Here is a 23837-nt window from a genome sequence, read left to right as displayed (position 1 = left end):
TCTTCCCCCTCTCCTTCTCCCTCCCTCTCATCTTACCTTCCCTCCTTCCCCAACCCTCCTTTCCCCTCTCCCTCCCTCCTTTCCCCTTTCCTTCCCTCCCTTCCCCCTCTCCCTCCCTCCTTCCCCCTCTCCCTCCCTTCTTCCCCCTCTCCTTCCCTCCTTCCCCCCTCCCTCCTTCCCCCTCTCCCTCCCTCCTTCCCCCTCCCCCCTCTCCCGCCCTCCCTCCTTCCCCCTCTCCCTCCCTCCTTCCCCCTCTCCCTCCCTCCTTCCCCTCTCCCTCCCCCCCTTCTCACCCCTTCCTTCTCCTCCCTCCCTCCTCTCCCTCACCTCCTTCACCCTCTCCCTCCCTCCTTCGCCCTCCCTCCTTCTCCCTCTCCCTCCTTCCCCCTCCCCCTTCCCCCTCTCCTGCCCTCCCTCCTTCCCTCTCCCTCCCTCCTTCCCCCTCTCCCTCTCCCTTCTCCTCCCTCCCTCCCTCCCTCCTTCCCCCTCTCCCTCCCTCCCTTCTTCCCCTCTCCCTCCCTCACCCTCTCCCTCCCTCCCTCCTTCCCCCCATCCTCCTTCCCCCTCTCCCTCCCTCCCTCCTCTCCCTCCCTCCTTCCCCCTCCTCTCCCTCCCTCCCTTCTTATCCTCTCCCTCCCTCACCTCCTTCACCCTCTCCCTCCCTCCTTCGCCCTCTCCCTCCCTCCTTCTCCCTCCCTCCTTCTCCCTCTCCCTCCTTCCCCCTCCCCCCTCCCTCCCTCCTTCCCTCTCCCTCCCTCCCTTCTTCCCCTCTCCCTCCCTCCCTCCTTCCCCCCTCTCCCTTCTCCTCCCTCCCTCCCCCTCTCCCTCCCTCCCCCTCTCCCTCCCTCCCTTCTTCCCCCTCTCCCTCCCTCCCTTCTTCCCCTCTCCCTCCCTCACCTCCTTCCCCTCTCCCTCCCTCACCTCCTTCACCCTCTCCCTCCCTCCCTCCTTCCCCCATCCTCCCTCCCTCCTTCCCCCTCTCCCTCCCTCCTTCCCCCTCTCCCTCCCTCCTTCCCCCTCCCTCCTCTCCCTCCTTCCCCCTCCCTCCTCTCCCTCCCTCCCTTCTTCCCCCTCTCCCTCCCTCACCTCCTTCACCCTCTCCCTCCCTCCTTTGCCCTCTCCCTCCTTCTCTCTCCCTCCACCTCTCTCTCCCTGTTCTTCACTCCCCACTCCCTCATTTCCCTCTCTCTCCCTCTGTCTCTCTCTCCCTCTGTCTCTCTCTCTCTCTCCCTCTTCCCCCTCTCTCTCCCTCCTTCCCCCTCTCTCCCTCCTTCCCCCTCTCTCTCCCTCCTTCCCTCTCTCTCCCTCTTCCCCCTCTCTCTCCCTCTCCCTCTCTCCCTCTCCCCCTTCCCCCTCTCTCCCCCCTCCCTCTCCCTCTTCCTCTGTCCCCCTCTCCCCCTCTCTCCCTCCCTCTCTCCCCCCTCCCTCTTCCTCTGTCCCCCTCTCCCCCTCTCTCCCTCCCTCTCTCCCCCCTCCCTCTTCCTCTGTCCCCCTCTCCCTCTCCCTCCCTCCCTCTCTCCCCCCTCCCTCTCCCTCTGTCCCCCTCTCCCTCTCCCTTGGGGAATCCCTGTCTTGGTGCTGCAGTGGGAGGCGGGGAGGGGGAATCCTGGAGTGACGCTGTGCGCGCCCCGCCGCACAGCCAGCCCGGGAGCGCGCGATGCCGCGTGCACGCGCTCGGGGGCGAGCCTGTGCACGGGCTGAGCGAGGCGGAGGAGCTGCAGCGGCTCCGGGGCTTTAAACAGAGCAGCTGGAGTCAGCCCGAGAGGTAAGCGAGCGGCTCCGCGGCACCGGGGCACCGGGGCGGGCGATGCAATGCAGATTTTGCACTTTGCACTTTCTCCCCCCTTTTCCTTTCATCTGTTTACTGCAGATTTAAACCTTGTCCCGACCCCTTATTCCTGGTGGATCCCTGCCCATTCCCAGGGCTCCCTCTCCCTCTGATTCATTATTAACAGTAAGCTCTTGTTAAGTTGCATTTTGCCCGCATATTGATGCAACTGGTTTCAGTGTGAAGTGCTGGGCAGTGCCAGGCTCTGTATCTGATGCCCACTCGCTCTCTCGCCAGCCCTCACCAGGGACATCCTGCCTCAGCCTGTTCATTGTTAATATTGTCACAGGGACCGCAAAGGTGAAGAAAGGTCTCTCGCCTGTGCTAACGGTCATAGTTTAATGAATGCTAACACGTCTGTTTATCTGAATTGACACCTCTATCGATTGAATTCAGTCGTGGCTTCTTTGCTCCTCATTTTATTTGCATTTGGAGCTGGCAGAGCCGCACGTCTTAGTTTGAAAAATCGCTTGTACATTCTACAGATTTATTCATTTCCCAATTATCCACAGTTGTTGCTCGAAGCCTTGCCCCCTCACTGCCTTGCCCCCTCACTGCCTTGTGCCCTCACTACCTTGTGCCCTCACTACCTTGTGCCTCACTGCCTTGTGCCCTCACTACCTTGCCCCCTCACTACCTTGCCCCCTTACTACCTTGCCCCCTCACTACCTTGTGCCCTCACTGCCTTGCCCCCTCACTACCTTGCCCCCTCACTACCTTGCCCCCTCACTACCTTGCCCCCTCACTACCTTGTGCCCTCACTACCTTGTGCCCTCACTACCTTGCCCCCTCACTGTCTTGTGCCTCACTACCTTGCCCCCTCACTACCTTGCGCCCTCACTACCTTGCCCCCTCGCTGCCTTGCCCCCTCACTACCTTGCCCCCTCACTACCTTGCCCCCTCACTACCTTGTGCCCTCACTACCTTGTGCCCTCACTACCTTGCCCCCTCACTGCCTTGCCCCCTCACTACCTTGTGCCCTCACTACCTTGCCCCCTCACTACCTTGCCCCCTCACTACCATGTGCCCTCACTACCTTGCCCCCTCACTGCCTTGCCCCCTCACTACCTTGTGCCCTCACTACCTTGCCCCCTCACTGCCTTGCCCCCTCACTACCTTGCCCCCTCACTGCCTTGCCCCCTCACTGCCTTGCCCCCTCACTACCTTGCCCCCTCACTGCCTTGTGCCCTCACTACCTTGCCCCCTCCCTGCCTTGCCCTCGCAGGACCCAGCGGGGCTCTATCTGTCAGCGGTGATCAGAGTTCTGAGGCTGGGCTGGCGTTGATGCTGTCTGTTTTGTATTCACTGTTACAGAAGCATCCTCCTGGGTCAGGTCTGGTCAGATCTGTAAACCCTCCCCGGAGCTCGGATCAGCTCCTTGAGATTATAAAAGTCCAAATTCTTCTTGCTCTTTAATCGTGAGTGTTACTTTGTGCAGTCGAACGTCTGGTGTAAGACCAGATTCATTCTCAGTTCAGAGATGCTATGCTGGGAGGATTTTCTTTATAGAATCATAGAATGATACAGCACAGAAGGAAGTCATTTGGCCCATCGTGCCTTTCGAAGATCAATCCAATTAGTCCCACTCACCTGCTCATTACCCATAGCCCTGTAAATTTTTTCACTTTAAGTATTTATCCAAGTCCCTTTTAAATGTTAATACTAAATTTGCTTCCACCGCCCTTTTATTCAGTGAATTCCAGATCATAGCAACTCGCTGCGTAAACAACTCTCCTCCACCTCTGGCTTATAGCGAGAATCTTTAGCGAAATGGGCTTTTATTGCCACGATTGCAGATCCCTGGGGTTTTTTGGGAACAGGTTGCAGTGGGGAGTAAGAATCGCTTTTTGAAAACGTTGCTTGTTTTGATGAAAAATAGTTTTAAAAGGTAAATAAATTTCTGATGGTAATATCGTGCATCAAGTCCCCTGTCGGCTGTACTTTGCGCATCGTGTTCTGTTCCTCGTAATCTTCTGTTTCTCTCATCACACGCACCGGGCTTAACTGTGTATTTCGTTTGTCACACTTTAACCGATCTGTGCGTTCTGTTACGCATTCACTATTATCGTGCACTATTATCACACTCACTCTATTGTGAGTCCTGTCACGTCGCGTTGTGTCGAACGCACTCACTGTGCTGTGTCTGTCACGCTCTGTGTTCTGTTTGTCACGGTCGCCCCTTGCGTGTGCTCGTTCTGAATTCAAAAGGTGTATCTCGGAGCTGAAGGAATTGGCTCGGCAGCCAGTTCGGAGTAGGAATTTTATCACTCGTTTAAATAGATATAAATTCCAATTCTATTAGGATGATTCAATGTAAAAGTAATGAATGTTTGGAACAACTTGCCAAGGGGAGTAATAGGGAATACAGTAGGGATGTTCAAAATACAAATGGGTGTGATAAGCAACATAGGAACAGGAGGAGGCCATTCAGCCCCTCGAGCCTGTCCCGCCATTCAGTCAGACCATGCCTGATCTGTATCTTAACTCCATCTACCCACCTTGGTTCCATATCCCTTAATACCCTTACCCAACAAACATCTATCACTCTCAGTTTTCACTTTATAATTGACCCCCAGCCTCAACAGCTTTTTGGGGGGAAGAGTTCCAGATTTCCACTACCCTTTGTGTGAAGAAGTGCTTCCTGACATCACTGCTGCACGGCCTGGCTCTAATGTTAAGGTTCTGCCCCCTTGTTCTGGACTCTCCCCCACCAGCTCTATCTACCCTATCAAATCCTTTAATCATCTTAAACACTTCAATTAGATCAGCCTTTAATCTTCTATACTCGAGGGAATACAAGCCTGGTCTGTGCATCCTGTCCCCATAATTTAACCCTTTTAGACCCGGTATCATTCTGGAATGATATGATAAGCTATAATGAATGAGATAGGATTGTAAAGAGATGGGCTGAATGGTCTTTTTTTTTAGTCCTTACCTTTTTTTGTGGTTTTACATGATAGCCCAAAAGAAGAGATTGTAGAGAACTACATTGAGAGTAAGAGGGTGCCTTGCAGGGGTTTGGTATTTTCCCCTGAGCTGACTTGAGCAGGCAATCAATGAATGAATGAGGTGGGGGAAAGGAATTTATTCCTGCAAATAAGAACAGCGAATGGGGGTCATTGTTCTGGTGCTCGAGTCCATTGTCCTTCTGAGTTTGGATGCCGAGACTCCATGCTGGAAAGAAGTGGCCTCTTGGCGGATTAGCTCACAGCTGTAGGACAATGCCAGCGTCTGAAGTCTTGTAGCCACTGATTAAACTGCAGCTAGTGTTCATCTATTATATGTGAGTTCTTCACCAGGGGCACGACTTCGGATTGAATTACGGTGTTAGCCGTGGCTCAGTGGGTAGCATTCTCGCCTCTGAGTCAGAAGGTCGTGGGTTCAAGTCCCACTCCAGAGGCTTGCTAACACCTAATATAGGCGGGCACTCCAGTGCAGTACTGAGGGAGAGCTGCACTGTCGGAGGTACCATATTTTGGAGATGTTAAACCGATGCCCTGTCTGCCCTTTTGGGTGGACTGTACAAAATACCACGGCACTATTGGAAGAAGAGCAAGGGGAGTTTTCCCCAGTGTCCTGGCCAATGTTTATCCCTCAGCCAACATGTAAAACAGATGATCTGGTCATTATCTCATTTCTGTTTGTGGGAGCTTGCTGTGCACAATTGCCTGCCGCACCTACATTACAACAGTGACTAGGCTTAAAAAGTAAGTCATTGGCTGTAAAGCACTTTGGGACGTCCTGAGGTCGTGAAAGTCACTATATAAATGCAAGTCTTTATTTATAATGCCACATGTCGACTGGAGGATAGGGATGAGTACAGAAATAAAGTTTGGATACTACAGAACGTGTTGGGAGAGCCAAAGTTGACAAGTGCAGGGTAGCTGGTAATATTAAACATAAGACATAAATTCATAGTAATAAGGCAGTCAGAGGAACAGTCAAAGCCCTGATCGTCTACAAAGGGGATGTTATATCAGGTGAGATTCTGAGAAAAATAGATGTAATCGATAAAAGGTGATGGACAGGATGGGAGGAAGTGAAGCTCCCAGCTCCAAATAGTTTGTGTACTGGGTGCCTAAGGAAGCAGCTAATGAACTTGGACATATTCTAGTAGGCTCTAGAGGAGACTCCTTGGAAATGGGAACTGTGTCTGGGAGTTGGAGAAAGGGGGAAAGCGATAACCCAGGGAAACAGCAAGCCAGCTAGCCTGGCATCCATTGTGAAGAAAGAAATGTAAGAAAGTGCGAACATAGGATCAGGAGGAGGCCATTCAGCCCCTCAAGCCTCTTCCTCCATTCTATGAGCTGATGATTGACCTGTACCTCAAGTCCATTCACCCGCCTTTGCTCCACACCTAACTATTGATTTCAGTCTTGAAAATGTCAATTAACCCCCGACGTCCACAACCTTTAGGGGAGAGGGTTCCATATTTTCACGACCCTTTTGTGTGGAAAAAATGCTCCCCAATTAAATTTGCATTTCACTTAAATTTTAAATCTGGTAAAGCCGCGTGCATCGGCCCATGTTTGAGTAGACACATTCAAATGAAGAGAATCTGTCCTCCGATATATCTTCCATCAATATCGCCTGAGTGAAGCTGAGTGTCAGTGATTGATTAATCCACGTTGTTCATTTTAAATTGAAACACAGAAGAGTAAATCTTCTGGCCTTCAGCAGCAAACCAGGCCGCGATGGCCTGTGGCAATTCGAGCAGTGGGATTCCTTCCCTTCCCCCCGTCCCCTAGTTGTTAGCGAAAGGTTAATCAAAAGGGACTGCTATTGATTTGTCCTAATATTAATTTAACTGTGTCCATTGACTTTTCAATTGGAACTGATCTCATTGGCAGTTTGATTGCCCCTTTGGCATGGACAGAATCTGTAACAAGCCCCTTGGGAGGTTTATTTTTAGTCCTTCCTGGGATGTGGGCGTCGCTGGCAAGGCCGGCATTTATTGCCCGTCCCTAGTTGCCCTTGAGAAGGTGGTGGTGAGCTACCTTCTTGTACAAATTCAGAGGGCAGTTAAGAGTCAACCACATTGCTGTGAGTCTGGAGTCACATATAGGCCAGACCGGGTAAGGACAGCAGATTTCCTTCCCTAAAGGGCATTAGGGAACCAGATGGGATTTTACAGCAATCCGGTAGTTTCATGGTCACCATTAATGATACTAGCTTTTTATTCCAGATTTATTTAATTAACTGAATTTAAATTCCCCCGTGGTGGGATTTGAACTGACGTCCCCAAATCATCAGTTGAGACCTTGGGTTTATTAGTCCAGTGGCATAACCACTATCCTACCGTTCCCGAGTGTAGACCCGAGTGGGTATGCAGATGGAACACTCTCTTGTAAATCATTCGTCATTTAATTCGCAGGGACATAAGAGAGGTGTGACAATTTATGATGGTTCGGTGTCTGTTAAGTTGAAGGTGGTTGTGTTGATACATAAACGGCTATATACAAATGCCACTCTGCAAAGCAACGGCCCAGAAATTCGGGTCGGAGGCTTCCCGTGGGTGCAAGCCCCCGACCTGCACTTACCTAGCGCGCCGGCCATTGAGCTGTGGGCCCGCGTGGGATTCCGATCCTGGGCCTCCTCCAGCTGCCGGCGCGCAGTGCTTGCGTATCCCAGGGGCGCAGTTAGTTCGAAGCGTCCCCTGGGATCACGTGAGCCATGGAGAGCCAATGGTAGCAGGGAATGCTTCATTCATAAGTTTGACAGGAAGAGCTGTCAAACCTATAAATACTATAAGCCCCAAAAATCGCTAAAATGTCAAATAATTTTTTTTTAAAACATTAAATTTTTAAAATAACTATAAATTACATGAAATAACTATTTTAAACAATAATTTAAATTTTTGAAAAATTAATTACATTTTCTAATGGGGCTAAAAATGAACTTACCTTTCTTTAAAGTATTTAAAAATAATAAACCTGTGGAAAAAATGTTTTAATTTTAATTAATTCACCACTTACCTTGTTAAAAGCAGGCCTTGCGCCTGCTTTTTAAAAGTGTAACTCCTGGAGACTTACCCTCCCGGAGAAACCGGATAAAAAAACGTAAGTTCGATGCGCACGCGCTGCCTCTCCGGCGCACGCGTTCCACCTGTCAACCCCTTCTTTCAGGGAAACGGAAGTTCCGGTTTCCCACGCATGCGCAGTGCATGCACGAAACCGGCACTTTCGTTGGGCCTACGCGTGAGTACCCCGTACGTACTCACGCGTTGGGACCCGAATTTCTGGGCCAACATCTGTCAAAAGGACTGCGATCCTGAGTGATGGAAAAGCAACACATGCACACGAGTGTTACAATGGCCCAAATCTGCGGTTGGAGGCTTCCCGCGGGCGGACACCTCCGCCCTGTAAAAAATCTACAAATTTACCTGGTGGCCCGGGAGATACGGAGACTCGCGATCCTGGGCCTCTCCGGGTACCCGCGGGTAGAGGCCCAGGTATCTCAGGGGTGCAGGCAGTTCGCAATCACCCCTGGGATCACGTGGGCCAGCCCAACCAATCAAAGAAGGGAGTCCCCATTCATGATTATGGGAGTTCAGTACGTACGGAATCACCATAAGTATGAATGGGGATCACTTAAAAAATATATGAAATACATTTTTTAAAAATTACATATTTAAAATTCCATTTAATTAAATATTTTAAATGAAAATTAAATTTTTGGAAAAAAAAGTAACGAGGCTAAAAATAAACGTACCTTATTGGACAGGGTTTTTAATGTATAAATGAGTGATAAAATTTTATTTTTCTATTTTTTTAAACTCTTATGCTGGCAAAAGCAGGCCTTACGCCAGCTTTTACCAGGCGTAAGAATTTCACAGGCATTCAGCAGGCGGAAGTTGAGCAAATAGCGCAACTCTCTACCCACAGAGACCCGTCTCCCGGGGATGTGGAGGATCTGTGATTCTCGACATGTCTAAACCCAGGACTTCCACGGCCCCTACGGGCACGCCCATGGGGGTCGCACAATACGGCCCAATTTCTTTGATTCGTTCTGTAACTGACTTCGTCCTAAGGATGTGATTAACAGATTTATCAGGATGTGCAAAACTGAAGTCATCGATAGCAGACATGAAAGAGATAAAAGGAACATTCGGTAATACTAAAACCGATTGAGAAAATTAATGATATAAAGGAGTCGGTGCTGGGGGAGAGATCTCAGAACCCAATGAGGCCTGATCAGCTAAGGAGTTAGCTGTTAATATGCGGATTGTCCAAGTTGAAAAGTGTTGTTGTTATGTGCATGATTATTTGTTGTCAATACTAGTTATTGTCATATGCTTCATAAATCTGGGATTCGCTACCTGTACTACTGTGAACCTTATTGTTTTGAGAAAGACTTGCATTTCTATAGCACCTTTCACAACCACTGGACGTCTCAAAGCGCTTTACAGCCAATGAAGTATTTTGAAGTGCAGTCACTGTTGTAATGTAGGAAACGCGGCAGTCAATTTGCACACAGCAAGCTCCCACAAACAGCAATGTGATAATGACCAGATAATCTGCTTTTGTTATGTTGGTTAAGGGATAAATATTGTCCAGGACACCGGGGATAACTCCCCTGCTCTTCTTCGAAATAGTGCCCTGGGATCTTCTGCCCTGAGAGCAGACAGGGCCTCGGTTTAACGTCTCATCCGAAAGACGGCACCTCCGACAGTGCAGCACTCCCTCAGCACTGATACTGGAGTGTCAGCTTAGCTTTATGTGCTCAAGTCCCTGGAGTGGGACTATGAACCCACAACCTTCTGACTCAGAGGCGAGGATGCTACCCACTGAGTCACAGCTGACACTGTAAATGAAAAGTAAGAACATCCATCCTCTATCATTCCTCCAACCAAAGCTGGTGACCTGGCCAGACCTGACGTACGTTGAGGAGCCTGCCACCATGATGAGGATTAGCTGGACCCGGGAAGATCCGTCCGCGTGAGGATGGACTGAAGTAGGCAGACGCAAAGCCTCCCCCACCGACAATAAGACAGACTTGCATTTAGATACCGCCTGTCAAGACCTCATTGGACAATCAGGGTCCAATCCAGGCCAATAAACAAAGCTTCTTGCAATTGATTTCATACTGACGATCCCTGGATGTTCAGTATGAAGTTCGGCCAGAATTCTATCTCTCAAAGAAACGGTGCCACCACTCTGTTTCCCCACTTGAGACAACCTTGCTCACAAGACAATTCAGTACGACGGTTATGGAATGGTTTCAACTCTGTGTCCAGACACTGATCAGCCCGTCCATTCAAAGTGTTTTCATACACCCTTTTCAGTACTGAGTCCTTTTGAGTCTCATCTGTAATCTCAGTTTCATTCGCAGGAATTGATAAGGAAGCACTTGCCATAGTGTTTGGAATCAAAAAGTTCTAACGGTTCCTGCTCGGCAGAAACTGCACCTAGTGTGAAAATCTCACCTTCACTCCCAACACACGAGTTCTCATGTGGCAACCTGGACAAGGCATCTGCAATTGCGTCTGCAAGTGCGATATTCAACCGTGTAGTCATATTGTGACAACAACATTGCCCAACGTTGCATTCTTGATGCAGCCATTGCAGGGATGGCAGATTTGGGCCCCAATATTGCTAGGAGCGGTTTGTGATCGGTTATCAGGGTAAACTTTCTGCTGATCAGGAACTGTTGGAATTTCTTGATTCCAAACACTATGGCGAGTGCTTCATTTTCAATTTGTTTCTTTCGCTCTTTGTGAGGGTTCGCGATGCAAACGTGATTGGTTTCTCTTGGCCGTAAGCCATTACGTGACTTATGACAGCTCTCACACCGTAGCTGGAAGCATCACACGCTAACAAGCTCACACTCTGTGTCGTGGTGCACAAGCAGAGCATCGCTAGAGAGACTTTTCTTACAAGCTTCCTATTGCACTTTCATCCACTTCCATTGGACATCCTTCTTGAGGAGCTCGTGCAATGGAGCTAACATGGTCACTAACTCAGGTAAGAAACATGCGTAGTGCTGGACCATTCCAAGGAAAGATCTTAACTCAGACACGTTCTGTGGCTTTGGAGCATTGATGACAGCATCAATTTTTTCCTTCACTGGCTGCAAGCCATTTGCATCAACTTTCAGACCAAGGTGCACAACCCTCGGGCTGCACAAAAGCACATTTGCTCCTTTTCAATTTGACGTTGTGGACAGTCGACCTTTGAAGCACTAAATCTAACACTTCTAGATTTTCTTCCTCGCTGCTTGGTGTGATCAACACATCGTCTTGATTGCATAAGCAATTTGGAACTCCTTGCAAAATCTTATCCATCACAGCCTGGAAGATTTTGGGGGAGGACTTTACAACATACGGCAGCTTGGTGTATGAGTACAGTCCCTTGTGTGTGTTGATGGTGAGATACTGTTGACTCTCTGCATCAACATTCAGCTGAGCATAAGCGGCGACAGGTCAAGCTTGGAGAAAACCTTTGACCCAGAGAGTGCTGCATACAAATCTTGCGATGTAGGTAACGGGTACTGCTCATCGTCAACTGCTTGGTTGATAGTAACTTTGTAGTCACCGCACAAGCAGACAGTTCTGTCTGCTTTGGGCACTACCACAATCGGGGAAGCCCATTCACTTTTGTCAGTTTTTACGAGCACTCCGTTCTCTCCGAGCTTCGCTAACTCTTCCTCCACCTGACTTTTCAACTCAAAGGAGACCAGCCTTGCCTTACAATAGACAGGCTTCGCATTGGACTTGATGCGAATATGTGTCATACCCAGTGATGCCCTCATGACTGCCTGTGAACATGCTTCCGTACTTGTTCAGCATTGTATCGAGTCACTTCTTTGAAGCATCTACACTGAAGACATTTTTCCAGTCTAGACTAAACTTTCTCAACCGGTCTTTGCCCATGAGGGTTGGCCTGTTGTTGTAGCTCACTACAATAGGCAGCTTTACTGACTGGCCATTGTGTTGAACTGTACATTCCATTTGTCCACATGTCTCTAGGATTTCTCCGGGGTAGGTTTTTTACTCTTCGGTACTCTTTGTAAGTGGTATTTGATTGAACTTACTCTCATATGTGCCCTTACTTATGATAGAGCAGTCCACCGCTGTGTCGATACACATATCAATATATTGCTCGTTGATCAAAGGTTTTGTACGGAAATCTTTCTCACGACTGCTAGCATTGCCGCTAGTGGCATAGATACTGTAGATGCCTAGTTCTTCAACATCAGGTGTGTTCACTTCAATATTGTGAACTCCTCCCTTTTGTTGTCATTGCTCTGCATTGTCACTAGAATGGTTCTTACTTCCTGCTTTCGATCTAGCTCTGCACGCTGTTGAAATATGGCCTTGCTTCTGGCAGTGAAAACACTTTGCATTTCTGTATTGGCAGGTCTGTGGTGAGTGATTTCCATTGCAGTGATAACAATTCACTGACCTGCTCTCACTGACATGCTTTTGACTTGGACTCACAGCTTTAGGTTCGGCGGGGGCTTTGTGACTGTAGACCTCAGCTGCACTAGTCACTTGAGTTGGACGGAGCTCCCCAGCATTCTTAGACGCCAACTCCATAGATCGGGCAATCTTGCATGCTATGTCAAACGTTAGGATCAGAGTGCTCAGTAACTTGGACTGTGTGTGCTCATCCACCAGTCCACACACAAGCACAATCCAAAAATGTACCGAAGTTACAATGCTAAGACAGGTTCTGAAGAGCTACAATGTACTCACTGATGGTTTCACTTTGTTTTTGGTTTCTGGCACTAAACTTGTAGCTCTCTGCTATTTATAATGGCTTTAGGTCGAAATGGTCCATGAGGTTCTTGACAATGTCTTCAAGCGACGCATCCTTCACTTTCCCTGGCATGAGTAGGTTTGTCAACATTCCTTGGACATCTGGCCCGATCTCCGTTAGAAAAATTGCTTTTTTATGTTCATGAATTCATTTATTTTGAGCTTGAAGATTCTTATCTGCACTTTCGGCCTCAATGACGTTATTGGCCATAAAAAAAATCTCCATCTGCAAATTGTAAGAACTGAATGGTTTGCAAGCTCGGTCATACATGCCGAAGCTTCCGATGAATCCTGCAGGTGCGGCCATGATTGTCCCGATCCCATTGAACAGTGACTCAGCACGCTCCCTGTGCACCACTGAGAATCAACGCCACTGTTGCTGTGTAGACATACAAGCAAAGGCGAAGCACAGATGATTCTGCATTAGCATTAACGGTAAAAAATCGCAAGAATCCTGTTTAGGCGTCACAAATTCATCTTAAATTCATCCACTCGAAGCTTCTACACTGTGTGCTTCCATGATCCCTAAATATGGCTTTGGGATCCCATCCTCAACACCAAGATGAAATACACATGGGTAGAACAAAATGAAGGACAGAGAGACGATGCATTTCTAAACCGTGTGCTTGTTTATTAGGCCAGAGTGAACTGAGCATGCTCATATTAAACTATGTGACAAATCATGTGATAATACATTACATTAATGATTGGAGAGAGAATGATTGGAGAGAGTAATAATTGCAGAAAGTAATGATTGCAGAGAGAGTAATGATTGCAGTGAGTAATGATCAGAGAGGGAATTGGATGTAATATCTCCAAATTTGCAGATGACACAAAGCTGGGTGGGCGGGTATGCTGTGAGGAGGATGTCGTGAAACTCAAGTACGATTTGGACAGGTTGGGTGATTGGGCAGAAACATGGCACATGCACTATAATGTGGATAAATGTGAGGTTATCCACTTTGGTGGCAAAAACAGGAAGGCAGATTATTATCTGAATGGCAATAGATTGGGAGAAGGGGAAGTGCAAAGAGACCTGGGTGTTATTGTGCACCAGTCGCTGAAGGTAAGCATGCAGGTGCAGCAGGCGGTTAAGAAGGCAAATGGTATGTTGGCCTTCGTAGCAAGAGGGTTCGAGTACAAGAACAAGGATGTCTTGCTGCAGTTGTACAGGGCCTTGGTGAGACCGCACCTTGAGTATTGTGTGCAGTTTTGGTCACCTTACCTGAGGAAGGATGTTCTTGCCATGGAGGGAGTGCAGTGAAGATTCACCAGGCTGATACCTGGGATGGCAGGAATGACATACGAGGAGAGATTGTGTCAATTGGGCTTATACTCACTGGAGTTTAGAAGATTGAGAGGGGATCTCATCGAAATCTATAAAATTCTGTCAGGTCTGGACAGACTAGATGCAGAAAGGATGTTTCTGATGGCTGGGGAGTCCAGAACATGGGGTCTACGTCTAAGGATAAGGGGTAAGCCATTTAGGACTGAAATAAGGAGGAATTTCTTCACCCAGAGAGTGGTGAACCTGTGGAATTCTCTGCCACAGAGGGTGGTGGAGGCCAGTTCATTAAATATATTCAAGAAAGAGTTGGATATATTTCTTGAGGCTAAAGGGATCAAGGGATATGGGGAGAAAGCAGGGACGGGGTACTGAATTTGGATGATCAGCCATGATCTCATTGAATGGCGGAGCAGGCTCGAAGGGCCGAATGGCCTACTCCTGCTCCTACCTTCTATGTTTCTATGTTTCTATTAATGATAGCAGAGAGTAATGATTGCAGAGAGTAATGATTGCAGAGAGTAATGATTGGAGAGAGTAATGATTGGAGAGAATAATGATTGGACAGAGCAATGATTGCAGAGAGTAATGATTGCAGCGAGTAATGATTGGAGAGAGAATGATCGGAGAGAGTAATGATTGGCGAGAATAATGATTGGAGATCGTAATGATTGCAGAGAGCAATGATTGAAGAAAGTAAAGATTGGAGAGAGTAATGATTGCGGAGAGTAATGAGTAGAGAGAGTAATGATTGGAGAGAGTAATGAATGCAGACAGTAATGATTGGAGAGAGTAATGATTGCATAGAGTAATGATTGGCGAGAGTAATGATTGCGGAGAGTAATGATTGGAGAGAGTAATAATTGCAGAGAGTAATGATTGGAGAAAATATTGATTGGAGACAGTAATGATTGGAGAGAGTAATGATTGGAGAGAGTAATGATTGGAGAGAGTAATGATTGCAGAGAGTAATGATTGGATAGAGCAACGATTGCAGACAGTAATGATTGCAGAGAGTAATGATCGGAGAGATTAATGATTGCCGAGAGTAATGATTGCCGAGAGTAATGATTGCAGAGAGCAATGATTGGAGAGAGTAATGATTGCATAAAGTAATGATTGGCGAGAGTAATGATTGGAGAGAGTAATGATTGGAGAGAGTAATGATTGTAGAGAGTAATGATTGGAGATAATAATGATTGGAGAGAGTAATGATTGCAGAGAGTAATGATTGGAGAGCGTAATGATTGGAGAGAGTATTGATTCCAGAGAGAATTATTGGAGAGAGAAATGATTGCAGAGAGTAATGATTGCAGAGAGTAATGATTGGAGAGAGTAATGATTGGAGAGAGTAAAGATTGCATAGAGTAATGATTGGCGAGAGTAATGATTGCGGAGAGTAATGATTGGAGAGAGTAATAATTGCAGAGTGTAGTGATTGGAGATAATAATGATTGGAGACAGTAATGATTGCAGAGAGTAATGATTGGAGAGAGTAATGATTGCAGAGAGAGTAATGTTTGGAGAGAGTAATGATTCAAAAGTGTAATGATTGGAGAGAGTAATGATTGGAGAGAGGAATGATTGAAGAGAGTAATGATTGGATAGACCAGTGATTGCAGAGAGTAATGATTGCAGAGAGTAATGATTGCAGAGAGTAATGATTGGAGATAATATTGATTGGAGAGAGTAATGATTGCAGAGAGTAATGATTGGAGAGAGTAATGATTAGAGAGAGTATTGATTCCAGAGAGAATTATTGGAGAAAGAAATGATTGCAGAGAGTAATGATTGCAGAGAGTAGCGATTGGAGAGAGTAATGATTGGAGAGAGTAATGATTGCAGAGAGTAATAATTAGAGAGAGTAATGATTGGAGAGAGTAATGATTGGAGGGCATAATGATTGGAGAGAGTAATGAATGCAGAGACTAATGATTCAGGAGAGTAATGATTGGAGAGAACAATGAATGCAGAGAGTAATAATTGGAGAGAGCAATGATTGGGGAGAGTAATCCTTGGAGAGAATAATGATTGGAGAGAATAATGAATGCAAAGAGTAATGATTGGAGAGAATAATGATTGGAGAGAGTAATGATTGCAGAGAGTAATGATTTCAGAGGGTGATGATTGGAGAAAAGAATGATGTGCGTGTGTAATGATTGGTGTGAGTAATGATTGGAGAGAGTAATGATTGCAGAGAGTAATGATTGGAGTGAGTAATGATTGCAGTGAGTAATGATTGCAGACAGTAATGATTGGAGAGATTAATGACTGGAGAGAGAAATGATTGCTAGAGAATGATATGAACCTTGTCATTCATGTGAAAATGACTTATGAAATAATACTGGGCAGCCTGCTGGTGGCGGTATCCAGGGAGAGTTTATATACTCGGGCACGGGCCCAGCTTGCTCAGGACATTCTTTAACAGGAATTAGTGAAGGATGCAACTAGATCTCCATGTTGAAAAACCATTGATTAATGCCTTGTTTAATACTTAGACCAAGTGCCTAGTAGTTTCCTTATGTCAGAGCGTAATGATTGCAGAGGGTATTGATTGGAGAGAGTAATGATTGGAGAGAGTAAAGTTTGGAGAGAGTAATGATTACAGAGGGTAATGATTGCAGACAGTGTTATAAATCTCATCATCAAGAAACTACTTATGAAATAACACTGGATGGCCAGCTGGTGGCGCCGTCCAAGGAGTATAAATATTTGGGCGTGGGCCCCAGCTTGCCAGGGACATTTTGTAAGACAAGGAGCTAGTGAGATACAACTAGACTTCCATGTTCTGAAACAAGTTGATTAAAGCCTTGCTTTATGCTCAACCCAAGTGCGAAGTGAGTTTTATTACGTCAGACAGTGTAATGATTGCATAGAATAATGATTGGAGAGAGTAATGATTCTAGATACTAATGATTGGAGAGAGTAATGATTGCAGAGTGTAATGATTGGAGAGAGTAAAGATTGGAGAAATAATTATTGGTGAGAGTAATGATTGGAGGTAGTAATGATTGCAGAGAGTAATGATTGCAGAGAGTATTGATTGGAGAGAGTAATGATTGGAGAGAGTAATGATTGCAGTGAGTAATGACTGGAGAGTGTAATGATTGCAGAGAGTAATGATTGGAGAGAGTAATGATTGCAGAGAGTAATGATTGGACAGAGTAATGACTGGAGAGAGTAATGATTGCAGAGTAATGATTGGAGTGAGTAATGATTGGAGAGTAATGATTGTGCAGAGTAATGTTTGGAGAGGGTAATGATTGCAGAGAGTAATGACTGGAGGGAGTAATGATTGGAGAGAGTAATGATTGGAGAGAGTAATGATTGGAGAGAGTAATGATTGCAGAGTATAATGATTTGAGTGAGTAATGATTGGAAAGTAATGATTGCAGAGAGTAATGATTGGAGAGAGTAATGCTTGCAGAGAGTATTGATTGGAGAGAGTAATTATTGCAGAGAGTAATGATTGGAGAGAGTATTGATTGGGCAGAGTAATGATTGGAGAGAATAATGATTGCAAAGAGTAATGATTGGAGAGAGTAATGACTGGAGAGAGTAATGATTGGAGAGTAATGATTGGAGAGAGTAATGATTCAACTGAGTAATAATTGGAGAGAGTATGATTGCATTGAGTAATGATTGGAGAAAGTAATGATTGCATTGAGTAATGATTGGAGAGAGTAATTATTGCATTGAGTAATGATTGGAGAGAGTTATGATTGCATTGAGTAATGATTGGAGTGTTTAATGATTGCAGTGTTAAATCCTTGAACGCAGCTTTCAGTCCAAAAATCTTTAGCTCCCTGTTCGGCAAACCTTGAATTGAAAATTCTCATCCTTGTGTGCAAATCTCTCCATGCCATTGCCCCTCCCTATCTCTGTATCCTCCTCCAGCTGAACAAGCATCCGGGATCTCTGAACTCCTCCAATTTTAGGCCTTTTGTTCATTCCTGATTTCCTTCACACCACCATTGGCGGCCGTGCCTTCAGCTGTCTAGGTCCGAGGAATTCCCTCCCTAAACCTCTCTGCCTCTCTGCCTCTCCCTCCTCCTTTAAGATGCTCCCTAAAGCCAAGCATTTGGTCACCTGTCCTAATATCTCTTTCCGTGGCTCAGCGCCAGTTTGCCTGATAATGTTCCTGTGAAGCTCCCTGGGATGTTTTACTCTGTTAAAGATGCTGTATGAATGCAAGTTGCTGCTGTTGTTGATATTTAATGTAATATCTCCAAGTTTGCAGACGACACAAAGCTGGTGGGCGTGTATGCTGTGAGGAGGATGCCGAGAAACTCCAGTATAATTTGGACAGGTTGGGTGATTGGGCAGATGCATGGCAGATGCAGTATAATGTGGATAAATGCGAGATTATCCACTTTGGTGGCAAAAACAGGAAGGCAGATTATTATCTGAATGGCAATAGATTGGGAGAAGGGGAAGTGCAACGAGACCTGGGTGTCCTTGTGCACCAGTCGCTGAAGGTAAGCATGCAGGTGCAGCAGACGGTTAAGAAGGCAAATGGTATGTTGGCCTTCGTAGCGAGAGGGTTTGAGTACAGGAACAAGGATGTCTTGCTGCAGTTGTACAGGGCCTTGGTGAGACCACACCTTGAATATTGTGTGCAGTTTTGGTTGCCTTATCTGAGGAAGGATGTTCTTGCCATGGAGGGAGTGCAGTGAAGATTCACCAGACTGATACCTGGGATGGCAGGAATGACGTATGAGGAGAGATTGGGTCGATTGGGCTTATACTTGCTGGAGTTTAGAAGAATGAGAGGGGATCTCATTGAAACTTATAAAATTCTTACAGGACTAGACATACTAGATGCAGGAAGGATGTTCCTGATGGCGGGGGAGTCCAGAACCAGGGGTCACAGTCTAAGGATAAGGGGTAAGCCATTTAGGACTGAGATGAGGAGGAATTTCTTCACCCAGAGAGTGGTGAACCTGTGGAATTCTCTACCACAGAAGGCAGTTGAGGCCACTTCATTAAATATATTCAAGAAGGAGTTAGATATATTTCTTAAGGCTAAAGGGATCAAGGGATATGGGGAGAAGGCAGGGGCAGGGTACTGAATTTGGATGATCAGCCATGATCTCATTGAATTGCGGAGCAGGCTCGAGGGGCCGAATGGCCTACTCCTGCTCCTATCTTCTATGTTTCTATGTTTTGAATTAAATGTTAAACGGAGACCCTGTCTACCTGTTCATGGGGCAGGAAAGATCTGGTGGAATTATTTGAAGAGCTGAAAGTTCTCCCAGTGTCTTGGACCAACATCACTCTCTCAACCAACTGGGCCAGATACTCCCCATCCTGTCGAATCACATTTGCTGTTTGTGGTACTTTGCTGTGAGTAAATTGGCTGCCCCGGTTCCCACTTCAGAAACAAACCATGGTCTGTGAAACTCTTTGGGCCCTTCTGATGCCGGGAAAGGTTCTACATAAATGCCAATCTTTCTTTTTTCGTCTGTAGTCTCAGATAACGGGTGTGGTGGGCTCCATCCTGAGGAAAACCCCTTGGTCTACCCGGCGAATGCAACGACGCCCGTGATCTTCAGTGCCGGTTTAGCGCTGGTGCTAACTTTTAGCGTCTGGGCCTCTAGCGCCTCGCAGATCGTGATGTCATAAAGTGCGCAGCGCCCCGTTGGGGCAGTAATGGCAGTCGCCCAGGTCGCCTTGCAAAACAGAACTGCCGACAACCAGCTTGAACGGCATCATTGGCCCTTCCCTTTAAGCGAGGGAAGCAGCCTCTGTGATGAAAGAGCGGCGTTGACAATGTGCTCGAAATTGTTCAGCGCTCTGCCGCTACTGCCCCACCCTCGGACTTCAGCGCCCTAAGAGAAGTGGTTAGCGCTTGATTTAGTGCCCCACTTCCCTCTTGGAGTGCTAAAACTGAATTTCGCGGGAGGTGAGAATGATTAGCGCTTGGCGCTAATTTTTCAACTTTTAGTCCTAGAAATTCAGTTGATTGCGCCAGCCGCTAGCGCCTTAGGAGGAGGAGATGTGGGGCGCTAGGCGGCTAGCGGCCGGGCGCAGCGCGATCTGCGCCTCTCCCCAACTTCAGTAAAGATTTAGCGGCGGCGCAAAGCCTTTGCGCTCGCTCAGCTGCGCGCGCAGATCCTGACATCATTTCATCGTGCAACGCCCTTTGTGCGCCCCAAACCGGAAATTCAGTGGCGCCGGCCTATTGTGCGCCTGGCGCCCCTAGCGACTGGTAGAGGGGAACGGTTCCCAGTCGCTGCGGGGCGCGGGGGGGCGCAAATTAACGGGCACTCCTCCTGCAGTAGAAAAGGCAGCCATTTTGCAAAACTCCTTCTTTGTGAGAGACGGATCTTTGCAGAGAGACAAAGGTAGAGAGCTTTCTGGTTTGGCTCAACACTCGCACAGGTACTTGTGGCTTCAGGCCACAGCTTTGCACTTGTCTTTAACTTCAGAGCCAAATCATTGATTGGAAACATATAATGGGGGCTGCAATGGGTGCAAACGTTGGCCTTCTCCATTGCATTCAAAAGGCTCAGAGACGCCGTGAGAGAGTGGCAGTCATGGCCAGACGGAAAGGGGGCAACAGGCGTCGGCAAAGGAGGCCTTACCCACCCAGGGTGTACCGCCAGCAGTTCTCATATCTGAACATGTCTGACGAGCAGTGTGTTCGGAGACTGCGATCCCGAAGGGCGGTCGTCACTGAGATCTGCCACCTGCTTCGCGGAGATCTGCAGCCACATCTGAGGAGCAGGACGTCTCTGTCGGTGGCAGTGAAGGTGACGGTGTCTCTCAACTTCTATGCCACCAGCTCCTTCCAATCCGCTACTGGGGACATTTCCAACATCTCCCAGTTTGCCGTACATTGCTGCATACGCCAGGTGACCAATGCCCTTTTCAGAAGGAGACGTCAGTTCATCTCCTTCTCCATGGCCCTTGTCAAGCAGCAACAGCGTGCAATGGGCTTTGCAGCATTAGCGGGCTTCCCCATGGTGCAGGGCGCCATTGACTGTACGCATGTGGCTTTGCGGGCACCTCTAGAGAATGCCGAGGATTACCGCAACCGGAAGGGCTACCATTCGCTCAACGTGCAGTTGGTGTGTGACCACAGGCAGCTCATCCTAGCTGTCAATGCCCGCTTTCCAGGCAGCAGCCACGATGCCTTCATCCTGCGCCAGACTTCTGTGGCAGACATGTTCCAGGCCCAGCCTCATCCACGAGGATGGCTTCTCGGGGACAAAGGCTATCCTTTGTGCACCTGGCTGATGACCCCGCTCCGTGCGCCCAGCACCCCTGCTGAAGAGGGATACAATGACAGCCATCAAGCAACCAGGAACATTATTGAGCAAACAATCGGCATCCTGAAGCAACGGTTCCGCTGTCTGGATCGTTCTGGAGGAGCCCTACAGTATTCGCCTGAGCGAGTCTCCCATTTCGTGGTCGTGTGCTGCATGCTGCACAACCTGGCTATCCGCAGGACTCAGCCACTGCCACCAGACATTGGAGGACCACCAGAGGAGGAGGAGGCGGAGGAGGAGGAGAAGGACCAGCACAGGAGGGAGGCAGAAAGTGCAAGGGCCGCCGGTCGGCGGCTTATTGAATGTCAGTTCTAGGCCCCCTCTCAGGGAATGGCTTGTGCCAATGTCACCAGATGAATGTAGCCGCTCCACAAGCCCTCAGCCGAGCAGGGCAACCAGGACTTCCAAAAGAAAGCATGGACAGTGCGATTTAAGAACATTTATTACTTTGATACCTCTGTGCCCTTCCCACATAACAAACTAATGGAGAGAAGCCCCCCCAAAAAACACAAATCGACCAGTCTCGGCCTTTCAAAAAACACAAATCGACCAGTCTCGGCCTTTCAAAAAACACAAATCGACCAGTCTCGGCCTTTCAATAAACACAAATCGACCAGTCTCGGCCTTTACATGTGAAACAAAACATTTGGGCACACCTTCTACTTTTTGCCCTGCGAGGGTGATGCCTTTCGCATCCGTGACTGGCCCCTGCCCGCCTTGCAGCTCCTCCTCAATGGGACCCCAGTGGCTGCAGCAAGGCTGGGGGAAGGCTGCTGAGGGTCAGATGGCAAGACGGCAGATGCCCTTGGGGGTCGGCCTGGACCAGTTCTGGCCCTGGAGGGGCCGGCTGCTGACTGCTCCAACTCTGCTTGTGCGGCAGCAGTCTGTCCAGCGGCTGGTGGCAGCTGCAATGGAGGAGTGGCAGTGTCGGCTGCAGGAATGCTGCCAACCTGACAGATCACAGGTACTCCCTGGTCGCCTGAGACAGTGGCACTCGCATGGGCCAGCACTGCAGCATGCGCAGCAATCTGCTGAAGCACAGACTGCTGGGCTGCTGCGGCGCGGCGAGTGCCCTGGCGATGCCTGGCCGATCCAGCGAGGGTGGCAGCAGTTAGTGCCCGTGTGGCCCTGGTCTGTGTCCGCATGACACCAGCCAGTGAATGGATGGCACGACTGAGCACTTGGCTAGAAGCCGCCTGTGCTGCCCCGAATTCCTGCACACTCCTTGCCAGTGACTCTATGGAGTCAGGCATCCTTGCCACTGCAGCCATGAGCTCAGTGTGCCTGCGCTCAGCCTGGGTGGCCATTTCCTCTACGAGCCGCACCTCCTCTGCGCTCACCGTCGCAGGACTGGAGGCCGCACTCACCCTCCGGGGAGAAGTCCGCCGAGCTTCCCCACCCCTCCTGCATTGCTGCAGGCCGCTGGGCCCCGGAGCTTCACTCTCCTCCGACCCTTCCCCCCGGCTCCCCTCCAGGGAAGACGTGTCCCCATCATCGCCATGGGCTGCCTCGGCTGAGGGTGGCACTGATGGTCCGGCTTCCTCTTCCTCTTCCTCCTCCTCGCCCTCCGATTCACTCACAGTGCCAGGTTGAGGGCCCGCCTCCTCACCTGGCGATTCAGCATCTTAAAGCAAGGAGGCACAAGAGTTGCTTTAGAGTGAGGACAGGGCGGCAGCGAGGGAGGCATGAGTGCTGCTATGCACTGCATTGGTTGGACAGTGGCAAAGGATGCTGTTCTGAGGCGCAAGTGGAAAGAGAGAGGTCAAAAAGGCGATGCCCTTACCATTGGGGCCCAGAACAGGGTCGGCATCTCCACTGGTGACGGGGCCAATCAGCCGGCCTGACATAATGCGCTCCACACGCTGGTCCAGGTCGGAGAGCTCTTTGAGGTCAGGATGGCCTCCCCCGGTCTCACGCTGCTGCCTTCGGTTGTGCGCCACCTTGGCCTGCAAGAGAAAGGACGGCCTCTAAGTACAGTGTGAAGCCCTGATCTTGCCTGCACTACCTCCCATGGTGGACTAGCCCTGACAGTGTGAAGCCCTAATCTTAGCTGTACTGCCTCCCATGGTCGAATAGCTTGTACAGTGTGTAAAGTGCTGAATGTGCAAGTGATTTTCATGACAGTCCCATAGCTGCTGGATGAGGGCTGGGCATTAGGGCTTGCAGGTCCCTTTGCCCATAAACTGAGGTGCACATGCAGGGATGAGGAGGACACTGGAAAGGGTACTCACCCTGACAACCCGAGTGAGGTCGTTGAACTTTTTCCGGCATTGCACAGGAGTCCTGGCAACCAGGCTGTTGGAGGTCACCCTGTTTGACACCTCCCTCCAGGCTTTCCGATAGGCGCTGGGCAGCGGCCTCCTGCCACCTTCAGGGAACAGAACATGGCGCCTGCGCTCCACTGCGCCAACCAGCACCCTCAGGTCACCGTCGCTGAAGCGCTGCGCTCTCTCCCTGGCCTTCTCCATAGTCCTGGGCGTTGCACAGATCAAGCAGCAGTGGTCAGGCCTTGCTTCAGGGCTGCAGTGTGCAGGGCGTGGCAGGCAAACAAATCCACCCTCCCCCTTTAAGAGCTCACCGGTGCCAGAGTGTCTGCCGTCAATCAGCAACTCGCCGCACCTGCGCTGCGCCCGCCCTCGGGGGTTTCGCCCCGGGCCGCCGGCTTAGCGCCTAATGATAGTCGTGCATCGC

At 48.8% G+C, this 23837-nt stretch overlaps 1 long non-coding RNA gene across 1 annotated transcript in view; it reads left to right on the top strand.

The window, feature by feature from the left end:
• The first annotated feature begins 1573 nt into the window (after window positions 1-1573).
• Window positions 1574-23837, top strand: part of LOC147096885 (uncharacterized) — a 34240-nt gene continuing 11976 nt past the window's right edge. The window contains exon 1 of the long non-coding RNA XR_015074523.1: window positions 1574-1765. This is a non-coding gene — a long non-coding RNA (uncharacterized LOC147096885). The remainder of the gene's footprint in view (window positions 1766-23837) is intronic.

The sequence above is a fragment of the Somniosus microcephalus genome, chromosome 34 (genome assembly GCF_052327205.1).
Source record: "Somniosus microcephalus isolate GS21.2 chromosome 34, FLI_Smic_1.0, whole genome shotgun sequence".
Taxonomy (NCBI): domain Eukaryota; kingdom Metazoa; phylum Chordata; class Chondrichthyes; order Squaliformes; family Somniosidae; genus Somniosus; species Somniosus microcephalus.
Note: the sequence above shows the minus strand (reverse complement) of the source record. Positions and strands in the feature narration are given on the sequence as shown.